Raw genomic sequence first — 18,297 nt, 5'->3', positions numbered from 1 at the left:
ATTGTCTGAAATTCCTGAACAAGCCAAATATTTTTCAGTTACTGATTTGAAGCCTGCTTTCTTTACTATACCATTGTTGGAGGAAAGCAAATTTTCATTTGACTTTGAGGATCCTACCCAGAAAACTTCTCAGTTAACCTGAACAGTTTTGCCTCAAGGGTTTTGTGATCACCCTCACTTATTCGGGCAGAGCCTATCACAAAGCCTACAAAACTTTAATAGCCCCAAGGCAGTGGTGCTACGATATGTAGATGATATTCTGCATTGTGCTGAGACAGAGGAAGCTTGCTCACAAACCTCAAAAGATTTCTTAAACTTTCTCACCAGCTGTGATTATAAGGCATCAAGGGAAAAGGCTCAACTCTGTTAACAATCTGTTTAATATCTGGGCCTAATCATATCAGAAGGGAAGGGCCATAGGTCCCAAGAGAATTAAACTTATACTAAATCATCCCCTAACTATGACCTTGAGACAAGTGAAAGGATTCTTGGGTATCACAAGTTACTGCCTCATTTGGATTCCAGGTTATAGGGAACATGCCCAGCCTTTATCTAAATGTATAACTGAGACTTAGCAGGCCAAAATCCACAGGCTGGTTTGGTCCCCAGAGACTCAAATGGCTTTTAAGTCTCTTCAAACTGCTCTCCTGCAGGTTCCTGCTTTAAGCCTGCCCATGGGACCAGAGTTTAATCTATGTTACCAAAAAGAAAGGTATGGCCTTGGGAGTGATGACACAACCCCAAAGCCCTCACCAGCAAACTTTAGCTTACCTAAGTAGAGAATTAGATGTAGTTCCCCAGGGGCTGGCCACATTGTTTAAGAGTAATTGCTGTTATTGCTTTGTTAGTGTCTGAAGCTCTAAGTTTACTAATGGGCAAAATCTTACTGTACTGACGTCTCATAATATGAGTGGAATCTTAAACTCTAAAGTTAATGGATAACAGACAGCTGGCTTCTTAAATATTAGTCATTGTGTTAGAAGGATCAATAACTAAGCTCTAAGTTTGTAGAAACTTAAATCCTGCCACTTTTAAACTTTCTGAAAAGGAAGATGAAACCCCCGATCGAGACTGTTCCCAACCAATTTCTAACTACACAGCTCAGGAAGGTTTAATAAATATACCAATTAGACAATTCTGACATGGATACATTTACAGATGGCAGTTCTTTTGTTAGTAATGGGAAGCAGAAAACAGGTTATACTGTGGTTATATCTGAACAGGTTTTAGAGACAAAGTCTCTTTCCCCTGATAAAAGTACCCAGTTGGCTGAGCTTGTTGCTTTGACCCAAGCCCTAGAGTTAAGCAAAGGGAAGCAAGTAAATATCTACACTGACTCTAAGTATGCTTCTTTGACTTTATATGCTCATGTTGCAATATATCTGAACAGGTTTTAGGAAGTCTCTTCTCCCTGGTACAAGTGCCCCAGTTGGTTGGCTGAGCTTGTTGCTTTGACCGGAGCCCTAGAAATAAGCAAAGGACAGCGAATAAATATCTACACTGATTCTACATATGCTTATTTGATTTACATGCTCATATTGCAATACAGAAAGAAAGACAATTTAAAACAGCAACAGGGGAACAGGAGAACCTATTCAAAGAGATTGAGACTTTTAACTGATGTATATTGTCCTAAAGAAGCAGCTATTATGCATTTGAAAGGGCACAGTAGGGAGGGGAGTAAGGTAGCCAAGGGAAATCAGTTGGCTAACTCCCAAGCAAGAAAAGTGACACTTTAGGAATCCCATCCTGTAAACACGTCTAGTCTGGACAGGTCCTGGTGGACAAGGAAAACCACAACACACTGAGGAAGAATTAGAAAGATACGAAAAAAGAAGAGCAAAAATTACTGATAAAGGATGCCAAAGAATGCTCAAATTACTGCATAATTACACTCATCTCACACGCTAGTAAAGTAATGCTCAAAATTCTCCAAGTCAGGCTTCAGCAATACGTGAACTGTGAACTTCCAGATGTTCAAGCTGGTTTTAGAAAAGGTAGAGGAACCAGAGATCAAAATGCCAAAACATGCGCTGGATCATTGAAAAAGAAAGAGAGCTCCAGAAAAACATCTATTTCTGCTTTAGTGACTATGCCAAAGCCTTTGCCTGTGTGGATCACAATAAACTGTGGTAAATTCTGAAAGAGATGGGAATGCCAGACCACCTGATCTGCCTCTTGAGAAATTTGTATGCAGGTCAGGAAGCAACAGTTAGAACTGGACATGGAACAACAGACTGGTTCCAAATAGGAAAAGGAGTACATCAAGGCTGTATATTTTCACCCTGTTTATTTAACTTCTATGCAGAGTACATCATGAGAAACGCTGGTCTGGAAGAAGCACAAGCTGGAATCAAGATTGCCGGGAGAAATATCAATAACCTCAGATATGTAGATGGCACCACCCTTATGGCAGAAAGTGAAGAAGAACTAAAAGGAATCTTGATGTTATTTTCTCCCATTCTGAAGGCTGTCTTTTCACCTTCTTTATAGTTCCCTTTGTTGTGCAGAAACTTTTAAGTTTAATTAGGTCCCATTTGTTTATTTTTGCTTTTATTTCCAATATTTTGGGAGGTGGGTCATAGAGGATCCTGCTGTGATATATGTCAGAGAGTGTTTTGCCTATGTTCTCTTCTAGGAGTTTTATAATTTCTGGTCTTATGTTTAGATCTTTAATCCATTTTGAGTTTATTTTTGTGTATGGTATTAGAAAGTGTTCTAGTTTCATTCTTTTACAAGTGGTTGACCAGATTTCCCAGCACCACTTGTTAAAGAGATGGTCTTTAATCCATTGTATATTCTTGCCTCCTTTGTCAAAGATAAGGTGTCCATATGTGCGTGGATTTATCTCTGGGCTTTCTATTTTGTTCCATTGATCTATATTTCTGTCTTTGTGCCAGTACCATACTGTCTTGATGACTGTGACTTTGTAGTAGAGCCTGAAGTCAGGCAAGTTAAATCCTCCAGTTCCATTCTTCTTTCTCAAGATTGCTTTGGCTATTCGAGGTTTTTTTGAAATTTTTATTCATACAAATTGTGAAATTATTTGTTCTAGCTCTGTGAAGAATACCGTTGGTGGCTTGATAGGGACTGCATTGAATCTATAAATTGCTTTGGGTAGTATACTCATTTTCACTATATTGATTCTTCCAATCCATGAACATGGTATATTTCTCCATCTATTAGTGTCCTCTTTGATTTCTTTCACCAGTGTTTTATAGTTTTCTATATATAGGTCTTTAGTTTCTTTAGGTCGGAGAAGTCAATGGCATCCCACTCCAGTACTCTTGCCTGGAAAATCCCATGGACGGAGGAGCCTGGTAGGCTGCAGTCCATGGGGTCGCTAAGAGTCGGGCACGACTGAGCGAATTCACTTTCACTTTTCACTTTCATGCATTGGAGAAGGAAATGGCAACCCACTCCAGTGTTCTTGCCTGGACAGAGGAGCCTAGTGGGCTGCTGTCTATGGGGTCGAACAGAGTCGAACACAACTGAAGTGACTTAGCAGCAGCAGCAGTTTCTTTAGGTAGGTATATTCCTAAGTATTTTATTCTTTTCGTTGCAGTGGTGAATGGAACTATTTCCTTAATTTCTCTTTCTATTTTCTCTTTATTAGTGTATAGGAATGCAAGGGATTTCTGTGTGTTGATTTTATATCCTGCAACTTTACTATATTCATTGATTAGTTCTAGAAATTTTCTGGTGGAGTCTTTAGGGTTTTCAACGTAGAGGATCATGTCATGGGCAAACAGTTAGAGTTTTACTTTCTTTTCCAATTTGGATTCCTTTTATTTCTTTTTCTGGTCTGATTGCTGTGGCCAAAACTTCCAATACTATGTTGAACAGTAATGGTGAATGTGGGTACCCTTGTCTTGTTTCTGACTTTAGGGGAAATGCTTTCAATTTTTCACCATTGAGGATAATGTTTGCTGTGGATTTGTCATATATAGCTTTTATTATGTTGAGGAATGTTGCCTGTGAAGAGTGGAAAAGGGAAGGGAATGTGTGTGGGGGAGGGGGCTGTTAGAGGGGGACTTCAGTTTTATACATAAACATCAATTTCTCTTAAAAAAAAAAAAAGACTGTAGAAAATATATTGAGATACTGGTTAATTCTGGATTGTGGTATATGGATATCTTGTCTTATTTTTTGTACTTTTCTGTATTTTAAAATTTTCTCAAAATTAGCAAGAATGGGGGTGAGAATGGGAACACTGTACCTATAGAAATCATGTTCTAATGGATTCATTCCCAATCAACTACTAAACTTTTTATAGGAAATATTACTAAAAATTTATCAATGAGTGGATGGATCTGCTCTCCATGTAGTAGGAAATTATCTATTTTATTAAAATTAAAACTGACAGTACAATCCAAATGTTTTAATTTATATCTTCATATTTCTGACACTATTTTGTGACATATCATTCGAGCTTAGGAAGTTTTAAAAACATTTAGTTAAATAAAGATTAACATAGACTTCATATAATTTGTCATTTTCAGATGAACTGACTTTGGAATGACCATTAAAAAAAAAAAAAAAAAAAACTCAACATTCAGAAAACAAAGATCATGGCATCTAGTCCCATCACTTCATTGGAAATAGATGGGGAAACAGTGGAAACAGTGTCAGACTTTATTTTTTGGGCCTCCAAAATCACTGCAGATGGTGACTGCAGCCATGAAATTAAAAGACGCTTACTCCTTGGAAGGAAAGTTATGACCAACCTAGACAGCATATTGAAAAGCAGAGACATTACTTTGCCAACAAAGGTCCGTCTAGTCAAGGCTATGGTTTTTCCAGTGGTTATGTATGGATCTGAGAGTTGGACTGTGAAGAAGGCTGAGCTCCGTAGAATTGATGCGTTTGAACTGTGATGTTGGAGAAGACTCTTGAGAGTCCCTTGGACTGCAAGGAGATCCCACCAGTCCATTCTGAAGGAGATCAGCCCTGGGATTTCTTTGGAAGGAATGATGCTGAAGCTGAAACTCCAGTACTTTGGCCACCTCATGCGAAGTGTTGATTCATTGGAAAAGACTCTGATGCTGGGAGGAGACAGGAGGACAGGAGAAGGGGATGACAGAGGATGAGATGGCTGGATGGCATCACTGACTCGATGGACATGAGTCTGAGTGAACTCCGGGAGTTGGTGATGGACAGGGAAGACTGGCGTGCTGCAATTCATGAGGTTGCAAAGAGTCTGACACGACTGAGCGACTGAACTGAATTGAACTGAACTGATAGTCTAAGGATGGACGATTAACAATTCCTGAAAATGGTCAAAGGAAAATTCTTAAGGGGTTACACCAGAGTTTTCATTTATGTGTTAAGAGCACTTACCAGATGGCTTCTGACCTACTTGAGGGTAAAAATGTAATGAAAACTTTAAAGATCATTATCAAGAGATGTGAGATTTGTCAGAAAAATTAACCCAAAGACTGAAAAGCTAGCAAAAACTGGGTTACAACAAAGTGGAAAGTATCCTTCAGAGAACTGGGAAATTGATTTTACTCATATACCAAAATCAAACTAATTTTCTTACTTACAGGTTTTGATAGACACCTTTACTGGATGGATTGAGGCTTTTCTCTGCTGTAGTGAACAGGTTCAGGAAGTTATAAAAATTTTAATCCATGAAATTACTCTCAGTATTGGGTTGCCTCAGGGCCTCCAGAGAGACAATGGCTCCTCCTTTAAAGCTGTTGTAACTCAAGGGGTGTCAAAAGCTCTAGGAATAGAATGTCACCTGGAGATCCCAATCTTTAGGAAAGGTAGAAAAGGCTAAAGACATTTATTAAAAGACATCTGTGTAAATTAACTCAAGAGACTCAGGACAATTGCCTTAAAGTTCTACCCATAGCTTTAATGAGGACTCAAACTGCCCCCCAAAAAAGAGGGACTGTCCTCCTTTGAATGTATCTATGTAAGACCCTTCTTACACACAGACACTGTAATAGACCCTGAAGCCTTGGAATTAACTATGTGACTCAGGTTTCAGACCTTCAAAAGAAAAATCCAGGGGGTAACTACTGACCCAGCCTCTGAGTCAAACAAACTGCTGTTTGAGCCAAGAACCGAGGTTCTAATAAAGACATTGGGATCTGGGGGGGGCAACTGCTCAAGCTCCTCTGGGAAGGCCATTACCAGGTTATTCTTTCTTCTCACACAGCTGTCAAGGTGCCAGGAATTGATTCGTGGGTGCAACACACTTGATTTAAAAAGTGGCACCCTGACTGAAACTAAACAAAGTCATTTTATTTCTTTATCCTCTGTGCTTTCACCTTTAACTTTACAGATGGGCCTGATAAACTATGTGGGCCTGCTTCTGCTGATTCCAAAAGTCCTGAGTCTGCCGTTTGACCCTCAAGACAATGCCTTCCTGTCCTGGGCTCATTCCTATGCCACATTCCACAATTGGTCTAATTGATGGGTCTGTGGAGAACTCCCCTCTTTATCAGTTGAAGGCTTCCCATGGTTGGTTTTTCAACTTCTAGGAAAATACCTTCTTCATTTCTGTGAATACCTTCACCAACAATGGTCACATGTGATGCCTCTTTTTAATCCAATGACATCTAGCAGTCCTAAGATGGACTGGTGTAACACTTTGTACCTTATCTATGGGCATAAAGTGACTTTCAACTTAATTATAGATTATCTTGGTTTAATGACAATTTTGCTGCACATAAGAAGGTAAATGAGTCTAGATCTGGTGATTTTCTTCCTGATGTTTATCAAATGTGGGATGAGGTCATATGGCTAACTCTTGAAAAGGGATGCCTACTATCTAATGCTCCCATATGTTGGGAACAAATAGAACCATCCCCAAAAGTTAGCCGACAACTTAATTATAATGCTTGGAAAACAATTGTGATTTTGCCTCAAAAAATATACAATGTAATCATTCCTGTGTTTTCCAATCACAGTTCAGGTCCTTCTTTTCCGTACCCAGGGACTGACTGGATCCCTCAGTCACACTGGCTTGCTGCAAATGGGACCTACTGGATATGTGGCTCTTACCTATGGATGTGGCTTCCCCTGACTGGATAGGGAGATATACCCTAGGTCTAGCTTTTACTCATGGCTGCATATTTTCAGACCTTCCAGAGAAGCCTGCTAATCTTTCACACCTTAAAACTAGTTGGGCAAGGTCTGTATTTCACTGGCATGATTATCTGGCTGCAATATTTGTTCCCTCTCTGGGAACCACAGATGTTATTTAGTCAACAGAGTTGACTAATTTAGTCAACAAGCTTTACAGGATTCTCAAAAAGCCATTTCAGCCCTTAATGCTAAACAAATACAAATTAGAAAGGTGATTTTACAAAGCAAATTGGCCTTAGATATTCTAATGGCTGCACAAGGAAGAATTTGTGCCATTATTCACACCCAGTATTGTACATATATACCATTTATGAGCACTAACATTACTCACTTTACTAAACACATGAACACAATGATTGAGGCTATGGATACTCCTGAAGTATCAGTCACCTCACTTTGGGAAACGTTAACTAGCTCCTCATGGTGGAAAACTATCTTAATAATAATAATTCTAATTTGCTGGGAGCGAGCTCCACCCATGGCAAAGGTCATGAGGAAGGAGGCTTGGCATACGCAAAGGTGGGATCGAGCCTCAGGAGTTCCCCTGGAAATTCTCGAGCATCTACCCCCAAAACCAGAGTCTGCCTACTTTCTGCTTTGTGCTTTCACCTACACCTCTGAGTTTACAGGGGGCTGTCCCCCACTACCTCTCTCTGAAAAAAGAGTTAGCTTACAGCTCCAGTTAATAATTCCTGGGTGTGACAGTGTTTCAACCTACAAACTCCTTTGGAAATCCTCTAGCCTGCCTGAATAGGTTTTTCCGGCCACATGTGATTCTTCAGAGCCTCCCAACTGTGAGAGGCAGAAGATGTTCTAAACTGTCTAAACACAGATTCCTTTGAGTAGTTAAAAGATTGATTAGAAATTGTATTGGTGAAGGGTTTTTCACTTATTGGGCCAGTGTTTGCTGCTAAGTCTCCATATCCCTTACCTACTGTGTCCTTGGCAGTGTATTGATTGATATAATGGGTGTATAGAAATGTAAGTAGTAGCCTCAATGTTTGTAACCTTGGACCCTTGAGTTAATTCTTTTCTGGATTGATCCCACCTCACCTTTGCCCTATAGGAATGCAACTTTCTCCAATGCTTTTTGGAGGCTGGTGCCTGACTTTAGAATAATCACCTTTAGAGAAAAATAAGTTTCTTAAAATGTTAACAGGCCTCCTGGCCAGAAGATGATGTAAATCACTAAACCTTTGCATATGATAAGTTTGAAAGCCTGGCTTCGATTAGTATCAGGAACTGCTGTCCTTGCATGACTTCACCCCTTCCCCCATTATCCTCTATGCACAACTTAAGGTATAACTTTGGAAAATAAAGTACGCCCTTTTTTTTTCACTGAAATTTGGTCACTCCATGTCGTTCTTTCTTCCACCTTCTGGCTGAACTTTTCCTCTGAGGCGGGGAAGCTTGTCAAGCCTACTAATTTTGCCTGGGCTTCGGAGGCGTTGGTGTTTCCTCTCCTTCGGGATAACGGGAGGATGCCTGCGGCCTTCGTAGGTGACGTAAATTCCCTGCTTTGGAATTTTATTCAGCCTCTTTTCTTCACTGAATTTTCCTACTGAGCTATCCTTATTTCAGCCACTTTTCTCCACTGAATTTCCTCACTGAGCTATCCTCATTCTATTACTCTTTATATCTTTGATGAATATTTAAATAAATAGGTCACCAACACCGTCTCTCCTTCGAATACCCTGGATCAGCCGGGGCTGGACCCTGGCACTAATTGTTCTGTTTTTACTGTTTTCTCCCTACATCTGTAACTGTACAACTGGATTTGTTTCTATCTGAAAGCTTTTAAGTTACAAATGGTTGTCCAAGCACCAGAGTGCCACAGCCTCTCCCAGATATTACTTGGTGTCCCTGTATCAGAGACCCTCAATATGAGGGTTAGAGAATGTGTTGCCTCAAAAATTTAGGGACAGTGGCCATCCAAACAGGAAGGAGTTATGGAATGAAAATGATGCCCCTTTCCCTGGGCAACATAGTTCTCCTAAATGAAAAGGGGGGAATGGGAGAGTTAATTCTTAGGTAGGTTGATAAGAAGTCTGGGGACCCGAGGAGGAGAAAGGGGTCTTTGACTCTCAAGGGGGAGATAGGGGTCTGGGGTTCTCAAGGACGAAAAAAGGACAAATATTTCTTTTCTACATTCCTTAGTCTTAGTCACATAAAGCCCAGAGCTGATGATTACACACACACACAAAACTCAGCTTCAACTCTGTTCTAAGGATCATATAACAACAATGTATCCTGCTTGAGGACATGTTTCTCCTTCTTGAGAACCTTCTGACTGAACCTGTTATCTTAAAATGTATATTGTGAGAGTGGGTCTGGTAAGATTTTTCTATTGTTAGTTCTAATCCCATCATTTTAAAACGTAAATTGTGGGAGTGGGTCTGGTAAGGCCTTTACAGCCTTGAGACATTCTTTTGATTTACTGTAAGAACCAATTGAAAAATTATATAGCTCCCTTGCTAAGACTAGTGAGGAGGCACTCTCCATCCTCTTCTGATGTCCATGTCAGAAGCTTTTTCTGCCCCTGTTCACTGTAATAAAACTTCAGCCACACAAGAGCCCTGAGCAGTCAAGCCTGGTGCCTGACCCTGAAGCTAAATCTTCATCTTCACAGATCATGAATCCGACATTGCTCACTGTAAGGTATCAGAGCTAACACAGAAATATGCCCACACATATACATTCAATTGATCTTTGACAAGGCATCAAGAACATACCCTGTCAATGTATGCTGCTGCTGCTGCTAAGTCACTTCAGTCATGTCTGACTCTGTGCAACCCCATAGACGGCAGCCCACCAGGCTCCCCCGTCCTTGGGATTCTCCAGGCAAGAACACTGGAGTGGGTTGCCATTTCCTTCTCCAATTCATGAAAGTGAAAAGTGAAAGTGAAGTTGCTCAGTGGTGTCTGACTCTTAGCAACCCCTTTGACTGCAGCCTACCAGGCTCCTCTGCCCAAGGGATTTTCCAGGCAAGAGTACTGGAGTGGGTTGCCATTGCCTTCTCCGGTCAAATATATGGGGGAGGGCAATTTCTTCCAAAAAAAGTTGTTGGGAAAACTGGATATTTATATTTAAAAGATTAAATTTGGATAGTTAGCTTAAACTATACATAAAAATCAACTCAAAATTTATTAAAGACTTCAACACAGGCTGTAAAACTCTGAGAAGAAAAATCACAGAGGTTTCTTGACATTAGACTCAGCAATGATTTCTTGGAAATAACATCAAAAACACAGGAAAGAAAGATTAAAATAGGCAAGTAGGACTACATTGAACCAAAAATTTTTTGCATAACATACGGAATGAGAAACACAACGAAAAGTCAAGATACAGAACAGGAGAAAATATTTGCAAATCATATATTTGATAAATAATATCCATAATATATAATAAATTTATACAACACAAGAGTAAAATAAAAATACTATTTGAATACACATTTGTCCACAAACAACATACAAATGTCCCCCAATACATGAAAATGTGTTCAACATCACTACTCATCAGGGAAATGCAAATCAAAACCACAATGATACACCACTATGCATCAATTTTGGGAGGACTAATATTTTCATTATAGAAAATTTTTCTATGAATATCATTTGACTGGTTATGTTTTCTTAATGCTGGTAAATGAATTTTTATATTTTTCTCCATAAAGATTTTTCTACCTATTGTTACATTCATCCCTAGGTAAGTTAAATATTTGTATTTATATTGCAACTATATTTATATTAACAAATGTCTTTTTAAAAGCCATGTTTGTAAATATTTGTAGTCAGTGAGTAGATGATTACTTTTATATATTGCTCCTAATATAAACCTAACCTAGTAAATCCTTTTTTTTTTCTAAGCAAACTTTTTTTTTAACTGTCCTATAGTTTTGTTTTTTAAATTATTTTAAATGGAGTATATTTACTTTATAATATTCTATTGTTTTTGCCATACATCAACATGAATTTGTCATGGGTGTCATATGTATATTCTATTGGTTTTTATGTTATGTCTCCTATAAATGAGTTCGTTTTTGTACTTTCAGTCCTTGTATCTCCATTCTAGTGTGTGCATGATAAGTCACTTCAGGCGTGTCTGCCTATTTGTGACCCTATGAACTGTAGCCAGCCAGGCTCCTCTGTCCTTGCGATTTTCCAGGCAAGAATACTGGAGTGGGTTGTCGGTCCTTTCTCCAGGGGATCTTCCCGAACCAGGGATCAAACCCATATCTTTTATGTCTTGTGTACTCAGTACTTTTTATAGTCCAAATCTCACATTCGTACGTTACTACTGGAAAAACCATAGCTTTGACTATAATGACTTTTGTTGACAAAGGAATATCTCTGCTTTTTAATATGCTAGGATTGGCATAGCCTTTCTTCTAAGGAGGAAGAATTTTTTAATTTGATGGCTGCAGTCACCGTCCATAGTGATTTTGGAGGCAACCAAAATAAAGTTTCCATTGTTTTCCATCTATTTGCCATGATATGATGGGACTGGATGCCATCTATGATCTAGTTTTTTTTCAATGTTTTCTTTTAAGCCAGCTTTTTCACTGTTCTCTTTCACCTTCATCAGAAGGCTCTTTTTAGTTCCTCTTCACTGTCTGTCATTAGGGTGATATCATCTGCTTATCTGAGGTTATTGATATTTCTCCCCAGAATCTTGATTTTAGCTTGATCTACATCCAGCCCACCATTTCCAATGATGAAATAGAATTTGATAGTCATAGCACACACACTCTTCCAGCAACACAAGAGCTAACTCTACACATGGACTTCACCAGATGGTCAATACTGAAATCAGATTATTCTTTGCAGCTGAAAATGGAGAAGCTCTATAACATCAGCAAAAACAAGACCGGAGATGGCTGTGGCTCAGATCATGGATGTGGGATTGCAAAATTCAGACTTAAATTGAAGAACATAGGCAAAACCACTAGACCATTCAGTTATGACCTTAGTCAAATCCTTATGATAATACAATGGAAGTAAATAGATTCAAGGGATTAGATCTGATAGACAGAGTGCCTGAAGAACTATGGCTGGAGGTTCTTAACATTATACAGGAGACAGTGATGAAAATCGACCCAAGAAAAATAAATAAAAAAGAGTAAAATAGTTGTCTGAAGAGGCCTTACAAATAGCAGAGAAAAGGAAGGTAAAGCCAAAGGAGCAAAGTAAAGATATATCCATCTGAATGCAGAGTTCCAGAGAATAGCAAGGTGAGATAAAGTATTTTTAAGTGATCAATGCATAGACAGAGGAAAAACAAGAAGGGGAAAAACTAGAGACATCCTCAAGAAAATCAGAGATACCAAGGGAACAGTTCATGCAAAGATAGGAACAATAAAGGACAGTAATGGTATGGACCTAATAGAAGTGGAAGATATTAAGAAGAGGGCAATAAGATACAGAAGAACAAGACAAAAAAAATCTTAATAACCTGGATAAGCATGACTGTGTGGTCACTCACATAGAGCCAGATGTCCTGGAAAGTGAAGTTAAGTGGGCCTCAGGAAGCATCACTATGAACAAAGCTAGTGGAGCTGATGGAATTCCATCTGAGCTAATTTAAATCCTAAAAGATGCTATTAAAGTGCTGCACTCAATATGACAACAAATTTGGAAATTCAGCAGTGGCAACAGGACTGGAAAAGATCAGTTTTTCTCGAATACCAAAGAATGTTTAAACTACTGAACAACTGCACTCATCACAGGCTAGCAAAGTAAAGCTCAAAATCCTTCAAGCTAGGCTTTAATAGTACATGAACCGAGAACTTCCAGATGTTCAAGCTGGATTTAAAAAAAGGCGGTGATCAAATTTCCAAGATCCATTGAGTTATAGAAAAGGCTAGAGAATTCCAGAAAAATATCTACTTCTGCTTCACTGACCACACTAAAGCTTTTGCCTGTATGGATCACAACAAATGGTGGAAAATTCTTAAAAAGATGGGACTATAGGAAAAGGAACATGTCAAGGTTGTATATTGTCACCTTGCTTATTTAACTTATATGCAGAGTACATCATGAGAAACGCTGGACTGGAAGAAACACAAGCTGGAATCAAGACTGCCGGGAGAAATATCAATAACCTCAGATATGCAGATGACACCACCCTTATGGCAGAAAGTGAAGAGGAACTAAAAAGCCTCTTGATGAAAGTGAAAGTGGAGAGTGAAAAAGTTGGCTTAAAGCTCAACATTCAGAAAATGAAGATCATGGCATCTGGTCCCATCACTTAATGGGAAATAGATGGGGAAACAGGGGAAACAGTGTCAGACTTTATTTTTTTGGACTTCAAAATCACTGCAGATGGTGACTGCAGCCATGAAATTAAAAGACGCTTACTCCTTGGAAGGAAAGTTATGACCAACCTAGATAGCATATTCAAAAGCAGAGACATTACTTTGCCAGCAAAGGTCCGTCTAGTCAAGGCTATGGTTTTTCCGGTGGTCATGTATGGATGTGAGAGTTGGACTGTGAAGAAGGCTGAGCTCCGTAGAATTGATGCGTTTGAACTGTGATGTTGGAGAAGACTCTTGAGAGTCCCTTGGACTGCAAGGAGATCCCACCAGTCCATTCTGAAGGAGATCAGCCCTGGGATTTCTTTGGAAGGAATGATGCTAAAGCTGAAACTCCAGTACTTTGGCCACCTCATGCGAAGAGCTGACTCATTGGAAAAGACTCTGATGCTGGGAGGGATTGGGGGCAAGAGGAAAAGGGGACGACAGAGGATGAGATGGCTGGATGGCCTCACTGACTCGATGGACGTGAGTCTGAGTGAACTCCGGGAGTTGGTGATGGACAGGGAGGCCTGGCATGCTGCGATTCATGGGGTCGCAAATAGTCTGACATGACTGAACGACTGATCTGAACTGAAGTGATCAGATGACCTTATCTGCCTCCTGAGAAAACTGTATGCAGCTCAAGAAATAACAGTTGGAACCTAACATGGAACAATGGACTTATTCCAAGCTGGAGAAGGAACACATCAAAGCTATATATTATCACCCTCACCCTGCTTATTTAATGCTGGAGACCGGGTTTCAATCCCTGGGTCAGAAAGATCCCCTGGAGAAGGAAATGGCAACCCACTCCAGTACTCTTGCCTGGAAAATCCCATAGACAGAGAGCCTGATAGGCTACAGTCCATGGGCTCACAAAGAGTCAGACACGACTTAGCGACTTTGCTTTACTTACTTATTTAACTTCTATGCACAGTACATCATGGGAAATGCTGGGCTGGATGAAGCACAGCTGGAATCAAGACTGTGGAGAGAAATATCAATAACCTCAGATATGCAGATGGCAGCACCCTAATGGCAGAAAATGAAGAGGAATGAAAGATGAAGATGAAAGAGGAGTGTAAAAAAGCTGGCTTAAAACTCAACATTCAAAAAACTAAAATCATGGCATCTGGTCCTGTCACTTCATGCCAAATAGAAGGGAGAAAGTAGAAATAATGACAGATTTTATTATCTCTGGCTCCACAATCACTGTTGTTGGTAACCACAGCCCTGAAATTAAAAGATGCTTGCTCCTTGAAAAAAAAAAGCTATGACCAACCTAGACAGCATATTAAAAAGTAGAGACATTACTTTGCTGACAAGGTCTGTCTAGTCAAAGCTATGGTTTTTCCAGTACTCATAAACGAATGCAAGAGTTGGACCATAAAGAGAGATGAACACCAAAGAACTGATGCTTTTGAACTGTGGTGTTCAACAAGACTCTTAAGAGTCCTTTGGACTGCAAGGAGATCAAACCAGTTAATCCTAAAGGAAATCAGTCCTCAATATTCATTGGAAGGACTCAATATGAAGCTGAAGCTCCAATACTTTGGCCATCTGATGTGAAGAACTGACTCATTGGAAAAGACTCTGATGCTGGGAAAGACTGAAGGCAGGAAGAGAAGGGGACGATAAGAGGATGAGATAGTCGGATGGCATTACCAACACAATGAACACGAGTTTGCACAAACTGAGGGAGATATGGAAGGACGGGAAGCTTGGCATGCTGCAGTCCATGGCATTGCAAAGAGCCAGATTCTACTGAGAGACTGAACAACAAATCAAACAAGGATATGAAACCCAATTTTCCTATTATACTCTGTAGACTGTCAGACTATTCTTTATAAACTTGAGAGGAAGTCTGTTTTGGTAGCAGGGTGATCCAAGGGCAACAGTACTTAATCTTGAGGGAAAATCTTCAATGCATTTATTGTAGAAAATTTTACTTTGGGATTCTTCATTAAAATAAATACTAAAATAACTTTATATTCAAGTAAATCCCCTTTTCAAATATAGTGTTTCTGTTATTTTCTTAGAGTATTAAAATATAAGGACATGGATATACTACATTTTATCTGAAAATTTAACAAATTTGTAAAAGCACAAATAATAAAAGCACAGAATAATAAAAGCACAAAAGATAAACTCAAAGAACTTCCTTTCTGATGACCACTGATAGGTAATTCTGCTGCTTGGAAATCTTTACCAGGTTTTTCTATGCATTTAAAACAATATATGGGAATATATTTGATTTGCAATTTGTGTTAGTTTCAGGTGTACAGCAAACTGCTTCTGTTGTACATATATCCACTCTTCCTAGAAGATCCTTTTCCCATACAGATTGTTGCAGATTGTTGAGTAGTGTTCCTGGTGCTATATCATAGGTCCTTATATTGTTATTATTATATATTATATATTATTATATACCTATTGTATACATAGCAGTGTATACATCAATCCCAGTCTCCCAATTTATCCTTCTCCCGTTACTCTCTGCTAACCATAAGTTCCTATATCTGTGACTCTTTTTCTGTGTTGTAGATAACTTCATTTGTATCCTTCTGATATTCCACATACATATATACACTTTTTTCTTTTAGTTTTTCATTATATTTGCTTTAATTTCTTAAATGAGAACACTCAACGTACCTCATGACATCCCCACAGCCTGCTCTACTTAATCATGACTGCTCCTCTTGCTCCTCACACTCCAGACTGTGGATATTTTTTCTCAGGTCTTAAATGTGTCAAATTCTTTTCTGCTTTATAGCTTTTAAACATGTAGTGCTGTCTGGAATTCTCTTTCCTTAAAACTAATAATATTTCTTTCCAGACAGCCTTGATTTTTTGTGCTAAATACATTTTTTTTTTAGAGAAAGCTATCTTTGATCTTGCAGTCATCCATATTTTCATGAATTTTCCTGTATCATATTAAATATGATGTCTTTAAATATTTACTTTGTGATTATTTGTGTAAATTCTGTCTCTTGCATTAGATTTTAGATTTTAAGAGGGAAATCTGAACTTAGCTTTCCTCACTGTTGAATTCCTGGACCTAGGACTGTGGCTGCCAGATAAGAAAAATAATTTTTGCTAAATGTGATGCATAGAAGAGTCTGTGAATGAGTGCATGGATTAGTGAAGAAGAGAGAGTTCCTAATGACTCCCAGGATTATGATCTTACTACCTCATCAGTTTTATTCCTACCTGAAACTTCGTTATCTAGAAGAGTGCCTGGTACTCAAATATAGGTTAAAAAAATACTTATGAAACAAACATAACTTTGTTTTGATGGGAGTGAGGCTGATCAAAACTTCAGCAGTCTCTATTTTCCAATCATTCTTACTCTGAAATATTTTTCTGTCTCAGAAATAAGAAGCAATCTACATTGTCCAGAGCAATATTACATTTAAGTCATACTTTACTGAGTTTTATAAATCTTAAATTTACAACATATGCCTTACTTACTTAAAATATACTATAATAATATACCTTAGTATAAATATAACACTAACATAAACAATATAATACCATTATAAATGCATTGCACAATTCAGGTTTTGTAATTTTGAAGGTGCAAGTATTAAACTCAAAATGGATGAAAGATCTAAACGTAAGACCAGAAACTATAAAACACCTAGAGAAGAACATAGACAAAACACTCTCTGACATAAATCTCATCTTCTGTCATTCCCTTCTTCTCCTGCCTTCATTCTTTCTCAGCATCAGTTCAGTTCAGTTGTGACTCCATGAACCACAGCATGGCAGGCCACCCTGTCCATCACCAATTCTCAGAGTCCACCCAAACCCATGTCCATCGAGTCGATGATGCCATCCAACCATCTCATCCTCTGTCATCCCCTTCTCCTCCTGCCCTCAATCATTCCTAGCATCAGGGTCTTTTCCAATGAGTCAGCTCTTCGCATCAGGTGGCCAAAGTATTGGAGTTTCAGCTTCAACATCAGTCCTTCCAATGAACACCCAGGACTTATCTCCTTTAGGATGGACTGCTTGGGTCTCCTTGCAGTCCAAGGGACTCTCAAGAGTCTTCTCCAACACCACAGTTCAAAAGCATCAATTCTTTGGTGCTCAGCTTTCTTTATAGTTCAACCCTCACATCTATACATGACTACTGGAAAAACCATAGCTTTGACTAGATGGACCTTTGTTGGCAAATTAATGTCTCTGCTTTTTAATATGCTGTTTAGGTTGGTCATAACTTTTCTTCCAATAAGTAAGCTTTTTTTTTTTTTTTTCATTTCATTGCTGCAGTTACCATCTGCAGTGTTTTTGGAGCCCCCCAAAATAAAGCCTCTCACTGTTTCCACTTTTTCCCCATTTATTTGCCATGAGGTGATGGGACCAGATGCCATGATCTTTGTTTTCTGAATGTTGTGTTTCAAGCCAACCTTTTCACTCTCTTCTTTCACTTTCATCAAGAGGCTCTTTAGTTCTTCTTTGCTTTCTGCCATAAGGGTGGTATCATCTGCATATCTGAGGCTATTGATATTTCTTGCAGCAATCCTGATTGCAACTTGTGCTTCATCCAGCCTGGCATTCTGCATGATGCACACTGCATATAACTTAAATAAGCAGGGTGACAATATACAGCCTTGACATACTCCTTTCCTGAATTGGAACCAATCTGTTGTTCCATGTCTAGTTCTAACTGTTGCTTCTTGACCTGCATACAGATTTCTCAGGAAGCAGGTCAGGTGTCCTGATATTACCATTTCTTTAAGAATTTTACACAGTTTGTTGTGATCCACACAGTCAAAGGCTTTGGCGTAGTCAATAGAACAAAAGTTTTTCTGGGGCTCTTGCCTTTTCAATGATCCAGAGGATGTTGGCAATTTGATTTCTGGTTCTTCTGCCTTTTCTAAATCCAGCTTGAACAT

General features: G+C 38.9%; 1 long non-coding RNA gene across 1 annotated transcript in view; it reads right to left on the bottom strand.

Annotated features, from left to right (window-relative positions):
* Window positions 1-1,343: 1,343 nt before the first annotated feature.
* The window catches only part of LOC132342441 (uncharacterized), a 105,571-nt gene continuing 88,617 nt past the window's right edge, over window positions 1,344-18,297 (bottom strand). Inside the window, exon 5 of the long non-coding RNA XR_009490815.1 lies at window positions 1,344-1,463. This is a non-coding gene — a long non-coding RNA (uncharacterized lncRNA). The remainder of the gene's footprint in view (window positions 1,464-18,297) is intronic.

The sequence above is a fragment of the Bos taurus genome, chromosome 16, assembly GCF_002263795.3.
Source record: "Bos taurus isolate L1 Dominette 01449 registration number 42190680 breed Hereford chromosome 16, ARS-UCD2.0, whole genome shotgun sequence".
Lineage (NCBI taxonomy): Eukaryota > Metazoa > Chordata > Mammalia > Artiodactyla > Bovidae > Bos > Bos taurus.
Note: the sequence above shows the minus strand (reverse complement) of the source record. Positions and strands in the feature narration are given on the sequence as shown.